The 15,968-nt window shown below is 44.3% G+C and overlaps 1 long non-coding RNA gene across 1 annotated transcript in view; it reads left to right on the forward strand.

Annotated features, from left to right (window-relative positions):
• Positions 1-362: 362 nt before the first annotated feature.
• The window catches only part of LOC310682281, a 430,308-nt gene continuing 414,702 nt past the window's right edge, over positions 363-15,968 (forward strand). Inside the window, exon 1 of the long non-coding RNA XR_014513842.1 lies at positions 363-451. This is a non-coding gene — a long non-coding RNA (uncharacterized lncRNA). The remainder of the gene's footprint in view (positions 452-15,968) is intronic.

Here is a 15,968-nt window from a genome sequence, read left to right on the forward strand (position 1 = left end):
CTGGACCCAAAGCTGTGACTAATGGAGAAACAAGAACTTTCGAGGTGCTAATGCTGCGAGATTTTCCATATCCTGCTCAGATTGCATATACAGTGGTGCCCCGCAAGATGAATGCCTCGCAAGATGGAAAACCCGCTAGACGAAAGGGTTTTCCGTTTTTCAATGCGCCTCGCAGGACGAATTTCTCTATGGGCTAGCTTCGCAAGACGAAAATGTCTTGCGATTCTTGCAATTTTTTTTCGCTCCCCACCCCCTTTTTCTAAGGCACTAAGCTGTTAATAGCCTTTTAGCAGCTAATCCGCTAATCCCTTAAGTCTTTAATAGCCGCTAATAGCCGCTAAACCGCTAATAGCGCTAATCCGCTAATAGGGTTGCTTCGCAAGACGAAAAAACCGCTAGACGAAGAGACTCGCGGAACGGATTCTTTTCGTCTTGCGAGGCACCACTGTATGTATAAATAAAACCATGTACCCTAAACACACCACAGTCTCTGATGAGCTTCATTCCAAGTAAGCTTGACTCTGGACAAGTGGGGAAGGGAAGAGCAAGAGAAAAACTGGTTTCTGTGTGCTTATTTTATTCACCATGGGAATTTAAAACTCTCACTTTCTTTATATCTTGATCCACAAGTGCATTAAGGCAAAGAATTTGTATTTAAGCTGGTTCCTCCCCCGACCCCCCACACTGATATCACCGGGGTCAATTCACTCAGATTCAATTACTTGAACTAAAACAGCTTGAGTTGTAGCTCTGGTTTAATTCGTATGGATTTATTTCACTCGGCTTCTACAAAGGGTAACAATGTCAATACGAAGCGGGTGTATTTATTGTGGCTGAAATTACAGCTGTAAAATTCTATCACCTGCTTATAAAAACAGCATCGATACTTATTAATTTTAGACACACAAGCTGGCTGTTGCCAGCTTCAGTTGCATCATGACTCACTTTTCAGAAATACCTTAATATCATTGCTGGCTCAGTCTCTGTATCCTGAAACTCACTGATCGGCTCACTTCCCCCTTGAGTTAGTACAGTCCTCCAAGATCCCACCAGGAGCAAAGGTACCGCATGCCTCTACCTGTGCAAAGGACCAGCACAGAAACTCATACATGGAAGATGCAGAAGAATGGTTCACACATTCAGAGTACCAAGCAGACTCTATCAAAGCTGCATTGGAAGCTGGTTGCTGGCAAGAGCTAGCAAAACTCAGGAAATGTACACAGTTAATGATGTGGTTGAGTACTAGAGGAGTTTGTGGGTGTAATCTCAGACCTTCTGTTTATGATATTTGAGAATTCTTGAAGAGCAGGTGAGGTCCCTGCAGAATGGAGGTGAGCAAATGTTGTTCCCATCTTCAAAAAAAAAAGGGGGGGAGAGAAAAGAAGACTTGGGTAACTACTGACAGAACCAGGAAAGGTCCTAGAACAGATAATTAAATGGTCAGCCTGTGAGCACTTAGATTACTAAGATGCAGCATGGGTTTCTTAAACATATCATTCCACACAAACCTCGTTTCTTTTTCTTTGATAGAGTTACAAGCTTGGTGTGTAGCCTTATTAGACTTTACCGATTGGTGGGCTCTGCGTTGCTCCCGGACGGGAGGAAGGAAGTCAAATGACACCGAGGGTTGGTTCAGAGAAAGAGTTCTTTATTTCTCCTTTCCGGAGCAGCAGAAAGGCACTCGCGTGGTCAGTCCACAACAAGTCCAAAGAAATGAGAAATTTCATGCAGTATATATATCCTCCAGGCAGCCTCTCCCCCTTCCCCAGGAATCCAGCCACGTCAGCATATACACGCAGGTTGACATCACAGATGTTCCTGCTTCGGTACTTTTAACCATAAAAGGGTGTTCCTTCCTGCACTCTTGACCATATAAGGGTATTCCTGTTCCTACTCTTATCTTGGAGCTAGAGGTCACCAACTCCAAGAACACACTGGCGCTGTTCCTAGACTAGGTCTGTGCCTCAGAGTGTGGTCAGGACGTAAGATAAGACCTAGACGTGTCATCCCTGTTCTACTGGAACAGCCAAGGTCATCCTTGCCGTCACAAACTGATAAAGGAGAGGGCTCTGAGCACTTGTTTATACAGCCGGGTTTTTGTTTATACATTGACTCAGAGCTCAAGTTAATGGATTTTAGCTAAGGAAAAATAGGGATTTTGGTGCTCGTTTCAAACTGCCTGCACAGTCAGTTTGGAGTTTGGGAAACCCATTCCTTCAGGTGAATCAGTGGAATGCTTAGGACATAATGTATCTTGAGTTCAGTAAGGCTGTTGACAAAGTCCCCCATGTTATTCTTGTGGAGAAGTAGGTCAAATGTGGGCTGGGTGAGGTAAGTAGCTGGTTGACTGACTGAACCCAAAGAGTACTCATAAATGGTTCTTCATCACCCTGGAAAAACATAACAAGTGGGGTGCCACAGGCTTCTGTCCTGGCCTTGATGTTGTTTATACACAACCCGGATGAAGGAATTGAGTGGATGCTCATCAAATTTGCAAAGGAAACCAAACTGAGAAAGGTAGCTAATGCTACAAAAGATAGAACCAGGATTCAAGATGACCTTAACAGATTGGAGAAATGGGCCCAAACTAGATGATCCTCAGGGGTACTGTCTAAATTTACAATTCTATTATTCTATTGTAATCTTATCAAAGGAAAGAAGTAGCAGCTGGTCTCTGTTTGACCATTCCCTGACTTTTTCTCTGCTAATCTAGCTAGACTGGTGACTGCGAGTGGCTGCCAAGACCATATAACACTGGTCTTGAAAGACCTACATTGGCTCCCAGTACGTTTCCAAGCACAATTCAAAGTGTTGGTGCTGACCTTTAAAGCCCTAAATGGCCTTGGTCCTGTATACCTGAAAGAGCATCTCCACCCCCACCATTCAGCCCAGACACTGAGGTCCAGCTCCGGGGGCCTTCTGGTGGTTCCCTCAGTGTGAGAAGTGAGGTTACAGGGAACCAGGCAGAGGGCCTTCTCAGTAGTGGCGCCCACCCTGTGGAACGCCCTCTCATCAGATGTCAAGGAAATAAACAACTATCTGACTTTTAGAAGACATCTGAAGGCAGCCTGTTTAGGGAAGTTTTTAATGTTTGATGTTTTTATCGCATTTTTAATATTCTGTTGGGAGCTGCCCAGATGGACAATGACAATAATAATTATTATCTGTCGCAAACAATTGCAAATCTTGAAAGCCTTGTTATCACCTCACTCACTTGCCAGATCAAGGACATGACTAGTCTGTGCTCTGGCAGATGGCATCAATGCTCCTGCTCTGAAAAGCGATCACCCTGGAGCCATGCTCCTCTCTTCATCCTGCTCAGTGACACTATTATTGCAATCCCTCAGATCATCCATCTAAGGCCTTACTCAAGCTCTTTATTATGAGAATTATTTGCATAAGGGGCAAATACCTTCTAATTATTTGACATCAAACTTGTCTGGTTGCCTTGCCTCTAACCATCCTAATTAGTTCAGTGTCCGCAAAGAGCCTTTGTCAGTTCTGGGCACAAACAAATGCATGACTAATGGCCTCATTCATTGACAACAATTGAGAGTGACCATCTGAATCAGGATCTTAACAAATGTGTCACCTTTGGAAATCACCGACTTCCTGTCTGGACTCAAGGAACCAACTGTGTTGTTGGCAACAGCACTTGTATACTCACTGACTACCCCCTTGAAATAAATAAGTTACAGGCATAAAAAATAGGACACTCTTTCTGCTGCAATGAAATGAAAGGGGACATTCCTCAACTTGTTAGCATGCCTGTGGAATTACCAGTGGGTTTCTGCTGTCGGGAGAGGGAGTCTTAGGGGGATTCGACATTTAGCACAGCAAATGAAGTCTGATGGATAGGACACGTTGCAAAGCTGAAGAGACATGAGTGGCAAGGACGAGGGATGGAAATGACAAGGCAAGGGAGGAAAAACCCAGACGTCACAGAGGGACAGAGCTGTGCTCTCACCATCCAATTGAAGCACAGTGTTCTTTCTTTCTTTAAAAAGAAGCAAGCTGTGTATTTGGATGGGACATGACAATTCTCCACTGGGAAGTGCACCGGAGGCCAGATCAATCCGAGGACATCAGAAACTGGACCTCTTTTCTGGGCACTTATCCATCTCACTCCAGCAGTTGGAACCTATTCCCCCCCCCCAAAAAAAAATATTATTACATTTTCCACAAATATAACATAGAGAAAAGGAAAAAAGGGGGGGGGGGGAGAAAAACACACACACACAAAAACACAATACAAGAAAAACAAAAACAAGAATCTTAAAAACCCAATTTCTTTTACATTGTTTATTGACTTCCTCAGATCCCTCCCTTCTGAATTTCATTATATCTGCATGTAACAGCTCTCCAAAAACATTCTTAGCTAAAGTTAATTCCAGCAAATAACTATCTTATTCTCATTTCTTGCTATTCTCAATCTAATTTACTTACAATCAAATCCTAATTTATTCCTAGGCCTATTTGGTACTTTCAGGTGATTTCTAATTATTTATATTACAATATTTATTCAGGTAATCCTTATATTTCTTCCAATCTTCTTGATATTCCTCTTCTTTCTGGTCGCGGATCCTTCCAGTCAGGTCAGCTAACTCCAAAAAGTCCAACATCTTCAGCAGTTGGAATCTCGGAATGGCTGCTCAAAATCCCCACCTTTCTATTCCAGGTGGTGGCAGGTTCTCAGTTGCAAACTGGGTGGCATGATCCTTCCTGATATAAACACTAAATTGTAGTCAGAGCAGATCCATTGGAATTAATGGGCCTACATTAGTCATGGTCATTAATTTCAATGAGTTTGCTCTGAGCAGGACTAGCACTGGAGACCATCCCAGTTGTCCTGGAAGTGCTCCTCAGCTCTGCACTGGAATGGAAACTCACCTGAGGCTACTTGAGCTTCCTTGACCTCAGTGCCACTGGAGAAGGGCCGTAGCAGAAAGAGTGTGAGTGTCCTGAAGGAATGGGTTTCCATTCCTTCAGTCCCAGGTTTAATTTTGGGCACCTCTTGGTAGGGTTGGGGGAAAACCCTGTCTGAAACCCCAGAGACTACTGCCAGTCGCCCAACTTGGTGTCCTCCAGATGTTGTAGACTACAACTTCTATCAGCCCCAGCCAGCATGGCCAATGTTCAAGAATTATGAGAATTGTTGTACAAAACAACTGGAAGGTACCATTTTAACTGGTGTAAACCATACTGAGCTGAGATGGGTCAATGGTCAGGCCTGGTATAAGGTACATTGTTGTGTTCCAAGAATCTCCAGTCTCTCAGAAACTATAGCCCAGATTACATTGCTCATTGGTGGAGATCCTTTCACTGGAAAGCATGGCAAATTGCGCAGAAATGGTAACTTTTCCTGTCCCTGCAGTGTACTTCTATTAGAAAGTCGCTAGCTGATGGCAATTGGTTCTTGGGTGACATAGAAGACATTGTTTGGAATGGGGGGAAATTGGGTAGGTGTCACCTGCAAGTGGGCATAAGTCTGCAAAAGCCATTTGCCAAAAGGGCCGCTGGCCATCTTCCTGCAGAACCACTCTCATGAATTATGACACCAATATCCACAAAATGTATGCCAAAGTATGAGTGTTTTACAAATAACTAATATAATAGTATATAGGAATATGCTTATGATTATATAGGGTTGTATCCAACACCCTCTGTCCATTGTCTATTTGTGCTGCCAAATGGATGTGCTTGATGTTGTGCAACAGAGGAATCTAATGCAACAGGGAATTTATTGCACAGGATTTCCCACAAATCTGCTGTGCAACAAAGTTACCAGCAACCAGGTCCTATTCATTCTCTTGCACAAAAACATTGGTGGAAGAAGCATACCACTAAGTGACTTTATCCTAGCGCTCCTGTGGATACAATGTCTAGAGATGTCAATAATTATGAAGAAGAGACTAAGGAACAGGGGCCCACCCACCCCAAAATAATCCCTGGGCCACCACAAATGATTTAGTCATACCTCCAGGAGAGCCTCTTCCACCAGATGGCATTGAATTGCATGCTTCATTGGGGTGCACTGTGTCATCTTAGTGGAAATCGCCACCGGTAATGACTTCCCTTCAGAAGTATTTTACAGGGACTGGATTAAGGACGCTCTCCCTCTCTGCTTTTAGATTATTTTTATTTGTTTTTCCCATTCAGCTCCTGTCCAGTAATCAGAATTCAGAGAGATATACGCAAGCAAACCCAAACCAAAGGTTGATTTTTAAGACTCTGGGATATTGTGTGGTCTCAAAGCTAACCCAGAGGACACTGCTGAGTTTGCACTCTGCAAGCAAGGGAGCTTGGCAGCCCCTGAGCGCCTCTGACCAACAGTTGCACATCTAGAGCATACAATTGTGCAAACCCTGACCAGGATCACACACACACACACACACACACACACATATATATGCAAGAGCTGGAGGGCAAACCAGGGAGTATATTATTAACTAGCATGGATGCCATCTGGTCTCTCCTACCCGCTCCCTCACTCTTCCCTGAATTCAGAGTACCTAGCAAATTCTCCCTTTTAACATAGCTGCTTTGGAAGCCTGTTGCTAACAAGAGCTAGCAAAGCTTGCAAGCTCAGGAAATGTACACAGCTAATGATGTGGAAAATGCCAGAGATAAATGAGGCTGGCAATGTGGGCAACACAGTTAAAAAAAAGCAAAGCAGCACTGCAAAGGGGAGGAAGGTGGCACGAAATGAGCTTAGACATGTATGGTGCTCTTCTAATATTGTTCTTAAGGGCCGGCCCTATCGTTAGGCAGAATCAGATGGCTGCTATGGGCAGCAGATAACTGGGTGGCTGGGGGCAGAAAGCAAACATTGGAGGAGGGCAGAGCTGTCTGCGCTCCATGGCCTGCTCTGTGTCCCTCATCTGACCTCAGGTGCAGTGGAAGATGCGGTTCCATTCCCAGTGCCAAAGGGAGAGTCAATGGCCAACTTCTCTGCAGAGAATGGGAGGGAGACACAACCCTCTCCAGCAAAATGGCTTGGCTCAGCCCTGATAGATTTATAGGTATGATGTTTTCTTTTGTTTTGATAATTGTATTGTTTATTTAACATAATTGTTAGAAAATACAGTGGTACCTCAGGTTAAGTACTTAATTCGTTCCGGAGGTCTGTTCTTAACCTGAAACTGTTCTTAACCTGAAGCACCACTTTAGCTAATGGGGCCTCCCGCTGCCACCGTGTGGCCGGAGCCCGATTTCTGTTCTTATCCTGAAGCAAAGTTCTTAACCTGGGTCAGCAGAGTGTGTAACCTGAAGCGTATGTAACCTGAAGCGTATGTAACCCGAGGTACCACTGTATAAGTAAAATATTGCAAATACCGGTACATACATACATATTTCAAATAAGCACATATACATGAAAAAAGGAACAAAAGAGAAAAAAGAAGAAAAGAAAAAAGAAGAGAAAAATAAAGAGAAAAGAAGAAGAAAAGTTGGAAGAATTTCTCCCAAGTTTATTCTACAAATATCTCAATACGAAAATAATAATAAAATTTCATTGATTGACTTCCATCTCTTACACTGCACTACCTATATACATTTTAAGCAAGATTGTTTCTCTTGTTCAGTATTTTCCCCATACAATCTCACACACTATTCTAATCAATATGTTTTCTAAATCTCTCATAAATCTATTCCAAACACAACCAATACCTTACATTTGATCCTTGTCTACATAAAGACGAAAACCGAAAAAACATAATCCCGAAACAATGGAAATGCTTAAATGAGTATTTATGTAGATTTATAGGTATGATGGAAGGGAGGATCAAGCACACTCGCTACTATATAAAAAGGATCAATGACCCAGTTAATATGTGAAATGACAGGTGTACCTCTCCCTTCCTTTTTCAAGCACCAACCAAGGTAGAGCTTGTTCAGTAACTTAACCCCTGTATCAGGCTACAGGGAATCAAATCCCTCCCATGGATGTATAACTTTACTTAGAGCAATTTCCTTCCGCAGGGCCTGTAAGACAGAGCTATTCCACCTGGCTTTCAATTTGAATTTAGCCTGATCTTTTATTCTCCTTCCTTCCCTTCCCTTCCCTCCCCCTCCCCTTTTTATGAAGATTACCCACTCTGGGATCCCACGGCTAATTCTCCCCTGGTCTCCCCTGGTCTCCTCGCTGGCCCAAATAGGACTAATTTAGCCAGCTAGCCCTGGTGATCATCTAATGTTTATTGGATGGATTTCCCCCCTAAATTGATTTTTGAAGTCTGAATTTATTGTTATTCACGTTTTATACTGTATTTTATGCTGTTTTTTGTTGCATCAATTAAGTGTTTTAAATTTGTTGTTAGCCGCCCTGAGCCCGGTTTTCTGAACCGGGAAGGGCAGGGTATAAATAAAATTTTATTATTATTATTTATTAAACAAACCCTGCTCCTTTTCCATTATGTGGTATCCAAGAGCCTCTACAGAGTCTTAAGTGGGTCCCCTATCAGTAGAATATTGAGAAGCAAAGCATCACAAAAGAATGGCCGAGCTGCCCAAGTAACCAATCACTGGCCATTGTCAGGTATCCTGACAGACAGGATTTCTTTTGTAGACCGCTTCCTTCTGTGATGTATGTATGATGCTTCTGGGGGTGGACTTCAGCTACAGGGCTGACAATTTCAAAAGCCTATATAAGCGCTTGCACACCATGGTTCTGGGTTCCTCCTCCCTCCTGCATGTGGTGAGTGAGGACCCTGTTGCAACACTTTAATAAAGATCAGGTTTACTAGCTGCTTTGCTTCTCAATATTCTCTGGTTGGCCTCTGTTATTTTCTCCTACTGATAGGGGACCCACTTAAGGACTCTGTACAGGCTCTTGAAGGTGAGAACTAACAGCTTACTAAAGGCCACATAAGTAGGGATGCGGGTGGCACTGTGGGTTAAACCACAGAGCCTAGGGCTTTCCGATCGGAAGGTCGGTGGTTCGAAGCCTCGCGATGGGGTGAGGTCACGTTGTTTGGTCCCAGCTCCTGCCAACCTAGCAGTTTGAAAGCACGCAGTGCAAGTAGATAAATATGTACCGCTCCGGCGAGAAGGTAAACAGCATTTCCGTGTGCTGCTCTGGTTCACCAGAACCGGCTTAGTCATGCTGGCCACATGACCCAGAAGCTGTATGCCGGCTCCCTCGGCCAGTAAAGAGAGATGAGCACCGCAACACCAGAGTAATCCGTGACTGAACCTAATGGTCAGGGGTCCCTTTACCTTTACCTTTAAAGGCCACATAAGGCACAATCAAACAATATACTATAATTAGAAAAACCACAGAAAAAAAAGCAACTAATATGATCCTGGGAGTGGATTGATCAACAGGGACCAACATCTGCTGTTGCTGTAGAATAAAATATTAGCCAATAGCTGGATTTTCCCCAAGATACCTGTTTTAAGAGACATTATACAGAGAGGCTCTGCACTCTAGGTCCAAACTGCTATCTGCTCCTTGGGAGAACATTACCTCTAATTCACAACAGCTTCAAATGGGCTTGACTTGATTTGACATCATTTTGCTGGCATTTGTGTCATTTGCTTTCGTTCAGTTTGCCTTCATTTAATCTGCAAAAGCGAAAGTGGGAAAATGATACTAAATGGAAGCTGGCAAATGCCAGGCCATTTACATGCATTAAACATGGGGAAGATGTACAAAAATATTTGTTTGGCACAGCAAGGACTTTGCCCTAATAACCACGTCTTGTACCTGAGAAAGCCTATGAAAGATTCTGCTGCAATGCTGGAATAACATTTCAGAGATCTTCGAGACCTCATGGAGAGATTGAGAAGGATAAATATTAAAATGAATGATAAGTTGTAAATGATTGTTAAAATTAAAGAAGGTTAAAAACAATGATAACATTACTGACATTTATAAGTAGCCCAGAACTGGAGAATTTAAACAGACAGGAGCAGTTTACATTATCATGTCTTCACATGAGGAGACACAATATTGCAAAGTGTGATCAAAACATGTCCACTCCTTTTTTAATTTTTGATTTTATATGGCAAAAATATTGCTCAAAAAAAGATTCGCTAATATGCCTAGATTAAAATGTGAAGTACTGGATGGAAGAAAAATTATTAAGGAAGGATAATAAGAATATATAGATGATTTGAGAAGACTGTAGAATGCAAAGATTATCGTAAATTGTATAATGTGGAGGAAATCGAGTGGGGCGGAGGGAAGTGGGAGGAAGGAGCAAAGAATAATATGATGGATTGAGGAAATATAAATGTAAATGTATGGGGGGATGGGGTGGAAATGGTGTTGGCTTTGGTACATTTGTAATGTAATATGTAAAAACATATATATATATATATATATATATATATATATATATATATATTGCAAAGTGTGAATCACCTGAGTCAGAAGTTGTCACCTAAGCTGAGCTTTCTTTGGACGAAGAAGCTGCAATTAACACTGAGCTATTGTCCCTCATCTGGGTTTATAGCTGAAGGGGAAATGTGATGCTTTGCAGAGGGGGAATTTTCAAATGTCCAACGAAACCCACTTAACCTAAGTTTTGAGCCCCACTGTTCTCCAGGAATTGCTGGAAATGACAGCTCCCATCATGCTTTGCCCTTTTCTTTTTGCTTCTTGTTAAAGCCACATCACAACAGGGTGGGGGGAAGCATTTAAGTCCAATAGTTACATTTCATCAGCAGCAACTGTCTGGGAGTTTTGGGAGGGGCCGCAGTGGACATAACTCTTACCTTTACACAGTAGGCTCCATTGCATTGTATGATACCGCCATATGCCCCCTTGAAATGGCAGGCAGTATCTCTCTTTAAATAACCAAATAAAATAAATTCTACAAAATTCCCATACAAAAGCTAGAGATTTTGGAACCCTGGCTAAACACTGTTGTTGTTTAGTTGTTTAGTCGTGTCCGACTCTTCGTGACCCCATAGACCAGAGCATGCCAGGCACTCCTGTCTTCCACTGCCTCCCGCAGTTTAGTCAAACTCATGCTGGTAGCTTTGAGAATACTGTCCAACCATCTCGTCCTCTGTCGTCCCCTTCTCCTTGTGCCCTCCATCTTTCCCAACATCAGGGTCTTTCCCAGGGAGTCTTCTCTTCTCATGAGGTGGCCAAAGTATTGGAGCCTCAGCTTCAGGATCTGTCCTTCCAGTGAGCACTCCTGGCTGATTTCCTTCAGAATGGATAGGTCTGATCTTCTTGCAGTCCATGGGACTCTCAAGAGTTTTCTCCAGCACCATACACACACAAAACACACACACACACACACAGAGAGAGAGAGAGAGAGAGAGAGAGAGAGGGCGCAAGGCAAGCAAGAGGCATTATCTCAGGTCAAAGTCATGTTCATAGCTGTCAACCGTCCCTTATTTGGTGAGAAACTCCCTTATCCCAGCGTCGTGTCCCGCTGCTGTCCCGGATTGATGATGTCCCTTAAATTTCCCAGGTTTCAAAGGAAGCAGCTCCTCTCCCTCCCTCCCTGCCGGCCAGGGAGGAGGGAGGCTCCAACTGTGTTGCTTGGCTGCATTGCTCACCCAATAAGGAGTCTAAGAATGACTGGGGGGTGGAGCTTGCATGCCCTGTGCCGATCAACTTGGCCACGTTGCCTGGGGACTCACCTTTGCTTAGCGCTTCCCAGTGGAGAGGTGATGTGTTTTTCCTTGCTGCATCCCCTTTGCCGAGCTCCTGCACTGTGGGAACCACCGTGTGAGTTTTCGTTTGGTGATGGCTGGGCTTTCTGCCTTTGGCTCGGAGGGGCTCAGAAGTCGAACATACCTGTGCTTGGAAAATCCCTTATTTTGGCTGCTGATCCCTTATTTTCGAGGCTGCTGGTCCCTTATTTTCAAATCTGTAAGTTGACAGCTATGGTCATGTTCTAGCCAGGCAAAATCATACAAGGAACAGTAGGGCTAGTGAGGGAGTGTGGTCTGATGAGAGTCTGCAGGGCCAGGTGGAGGTATTGGAGGGCCACATTTTGCCCTCTTTGCTACCTATTCTTATCTGTGTACAAAATCTGACTGGGCAGGTAGCTTCAGTACTATAAACAGGGTAGCAGGCTAGCTTAGGGCACCCAGCTCTAGCTTCCATCACCTTCCCATTGCTATCTGCTCCTCAGCAGGTGCCACAATAAGATAGCTGTCTCACCCTGCCTAACGGTAGGGCCGGACCCCATTTCTGAATTCAGGCACAAGCCGACATGATCTGGACAACCCAGGGTGGCGACTTCCCAGGCTTATTTTCCCATTTCATGAAGAGGTACAAAAATGTGTCAAAACATGTTTAATGGTATTGAGAAGGAAGGAAATGCATGTGTGGTGTGTGGTGTTTTTTTTAAGGATTTAAATGTAAATGTTAGTGCAGTTTATTTTTAAGCAAAATAATGTGGAAACCGGGTCAAACAGATTCACCATGAGTGAACACATGCAAAACTGACAGAGACTGGAAAGAGATTGATTCACCCAGACCTCATTATGAGTAATGTGATCACAGTCACCATCACGCCCAACCTTTTCACACAAGGTTGCTCTGCGAAATGGCTCTATTTGTTTCTGAATCACAAAATGAATTCATTTTAAAAAGAAGTTGTATGGAGTTTTCTTTGGAGGGTGGCTGACGCTTCCTTCAAAATTAAATTTGAGCATTTCATTGGTACCTTAAATCACAATGGTAACTAGCTGAACCTGATTGTGATTATATCTTGTGCAATGCACATAATGTGTTTGAATTTAAGCTTCAGGGTCCTTTTTCTCTCTTACTCTCTGTGGAGAACACGGAGGAGAGGAGAAGAAAGAAATGGCTAGCTGTTTCTTCCTCAAGTACCCTCTCAAAGCCCTTGACAAGCACTTGATAGCTCTACAAAGCTGAAATAGCCCCAATGCAAACATTCTCAGCTCGAGATTGCAGTGTACAATTGCTTTGAATGATTATGGGCTGGGCCAGAAGTTGCCAATCGTTTGGGAGTCTACGGAAACACAACAACCCACAATCAAGCACACACTACAAGCACACCTGCATGCACTCACCACAACCACACATTCACTCACACATGCACTCAGATATGCATGCACACACATGCTCATAATTAGGCTTGGGAAAAACATGCTTTACCTTTCTTCAAGGATGCGGGTGGTGCTGTGGTCTAAGCCACTGAGCCTAGGGCTTGACAATCAGAAGGTCGGCGGTTTGAATCCCTGCAACTGGGTGAGCTCCCATTGCTCAGTCCCAGCTCCTGCCAACCTAGCAGTTTGAAAGCACGTCAAATTGCAAGTAGATAAATAGGTACCGCTGTGGCAGGAAGGTAAACGGCATTTTCGTGCGCTGCTCTGGTTCACCAGAAGCAGCTTAGTCATGCTGGCCACATGACCCAGAAGCTGTGGACAAACGCCGGCTCCCTTGGCCTATAGAGCGAGATGAGCCCCACAACCCCAGAGTCATCCGCGACTGGACCTAACGGTCAGGGGTACCTTTACCTTTCTTCAAGCAGTGTGTGAGAGAGAGAGAGACAGAGAGCACAATAAAAAGGATGTCTGCGTTCAGGGGCCCTAGTTGCAAATAGCTTCGAGCTATTTTTAAAAAAGGAAAAATTGGGTTTCTACTTTCAGTTAAGCTGGGAGGAAGATGCTCGTGTGGTAACTGGCTTCTCATTCCATTTGGGGGGCGGGGATGGGACTCCCACCACCCCTGCTCATTCGTCAGACTGCACTGGCTACCAATTAGTTTCCGGGCCCAATTCAAAGTGCTGGTTTTGACCTATAAAGCCTTAAATGGCTCAGGACCGCAATACCTCAAAGACAGCCTCTCTCCATATGAACCTACCCGGACCCTGAGATCACCTTCTGAGGCCCTCCTTTGTGTGCCTCCTCCTCAAGAAGCCCAGAGAGTGGCAACACAAGAACAGGGCCTTCTTTGCAGTGGCTCCCTGTCTGTGGAATGCTCTCCCCAGGGAAGTTCGCGGGTGCTTTCATTGTATACCTTTAGGCTCCAGGCAAATATGTTCCTTTTTAACCAGGCCTTTGGTTGATTTGATTGACATCCTATGACCTATGCCCTTTTAAAATGTGTTTTTTTTGGAGGGGGTATTATTGAGTTGTTTTTATTTTGATTATTTATTTTGTGGTTTTATATTTTAATTTAGTTCTGTGAAGCGCCCTGAGACCTCCAGGTATAGGTCAGTATATTAATCATAATCATAATTATAATGATTTTTATTTATACCATGCCCTCCGCAGCCAAGACCGGGCTCAGGGCGGCTAACACCAGGTATAAAAACAATTGATTAAAATACCACTTAAAAACAAGATTAAAATACAACATTGAAATGCAGCCTTATTTCAGTAGAAATTCAAAAACTTTTTGGGGATGAAAACGTCAAATCTTCACCAAGGCCAACTATCCAGACTTGTCCTATGTGGGCCAGAAAAAAGCCAGGGAAGTCCCCAATTAGGAGTTCCATCACAGAAGGAGAAAGGAAAAAGGAAAGAGGGGGAGGGGATCAAGTTGATTCCAAGCCAAAGGCCAGGCAGAACAACTCTGTCTTACAGGCCCTGCGGAAAGAAATCAGAGCCTGCAGGGCCCTGGTCTCATGAGGCAGAGCATTCCACCAGGCCGGAGCCAGTGTTGAAAAGGCCCTGGCTCTGGTTGAGGCTCATCTGACTTCTTTAGGGCCCATGACCTCTAGGGTGTTGCTATTTATGGTCCTCCATGGGGGCATAATAATAATAATAGGCCTTCTTTGCTGATGCTGAGTGCTGTTTGAGTGCAACCAGTGCTCTTTTTCTAGAAAAAGAGGTTCCAGAGCTCACCATGAGCTTCTCCCTTGTTCTCTTAGAGTGGCAATGGGGCCCACCTAAGAGATGCCAGAGCTGAGCTCTGGCTGAAAATAAAATAAAAATCCCTGAGCACAGCAGCAGGCAGACAGTGGCAGGTTCCCCATTCCCGTTGCAGGCAAAGCTGTAATCCAGGACCGATTGCAAAGAAAAATGGCACATCATTAAAATGTCCCTATTTAGGTTGGTGCAGATAAGAGATGTCAGCATATGATGGCAGAACATCTCTTCCCTGATTGTGAACGTCCAGCCTTAATGAATGAAAAAGATACAGCTGCTTCTCTTTCCCTCCGAAAAAAGAAGAAGAAGCTTCAATTTGGGAGAGGGTGAGAAATGAAGCTTTTCCTGCTGCAGGAGAAGAACTGTGAAGTTAAAAGCAGAGCACCAATTAAGATCAGGAAGTGTTTTGATAACTGTTCTTTTCAGGCTTAAAATAGAAAGTTATTCCATCTTGTAATGGGGCCTCGGAACATTACGGAGCCGCAGGCAATGAAACTTCTATTAAAATTGAAACACTGCATTCTGTGTGGCTGGTCCAGGACACTTTTGCCAAGTCAAAGTGGAGAGTGCCTGTGAACATGCGGAGAACTGTCTTTTAAAGGAGGCTACTCCCAGCCAACCCCTTCATGGATCACTGCCTTGTTTGAATAACTCCAAGAAGCGATGAGCTATGCTGTGCAGGGCCACCCAAGATGGACAGGTCATAGCTGAGAGTTTAGACTAAATGCGATCCACCTGGAGAAGGAACTGGCAAGCCAGTTTTGCCAAGAAAACTCCATGGACATAAAAAAGGAGAAGCTTTTGTTGTTGAACTACAACTCCCATCACCCCTAGCTAGCAAGGCCAGAGCTCAGGGATGATGGGAGTTGTAGTCCAACAACATCTGGGGACCCACAGGTTGAGAACCGCTGAGCTGCTAGATGAACTGAGAGTCTGGTGCAATATAAGGCAGTTTCCTGTGACCCTAAGAAGAGTAGCCAGACAAGTGCTGTCTCAAAAGCAGTGCTCCACTCAGTGGCGTAGCTGGCTGCTCAGGTGCCCGGTGCGGGGGGTGGGGGTCCTGCAGCTGGGGGCGGGCTGATCTGCCCATGGGGGTGGGGTGAGCCCCTCCGACACTTGGAGCCTCTCCGCCACCTCCCCCTCAGCTGTAGGGTGGCTGA

This window comes from Podarcis tiliguerta, assembly GCF_965153285.1.
Source record: "Podarcis tiliguerta genome assembly, chromosome: 7".
NCBI lineage: Eukaryota > Metazoa > Chordata > Lepidosauria > Squamata > Lacertidae > Podarcis > Podarcis tiliguerta.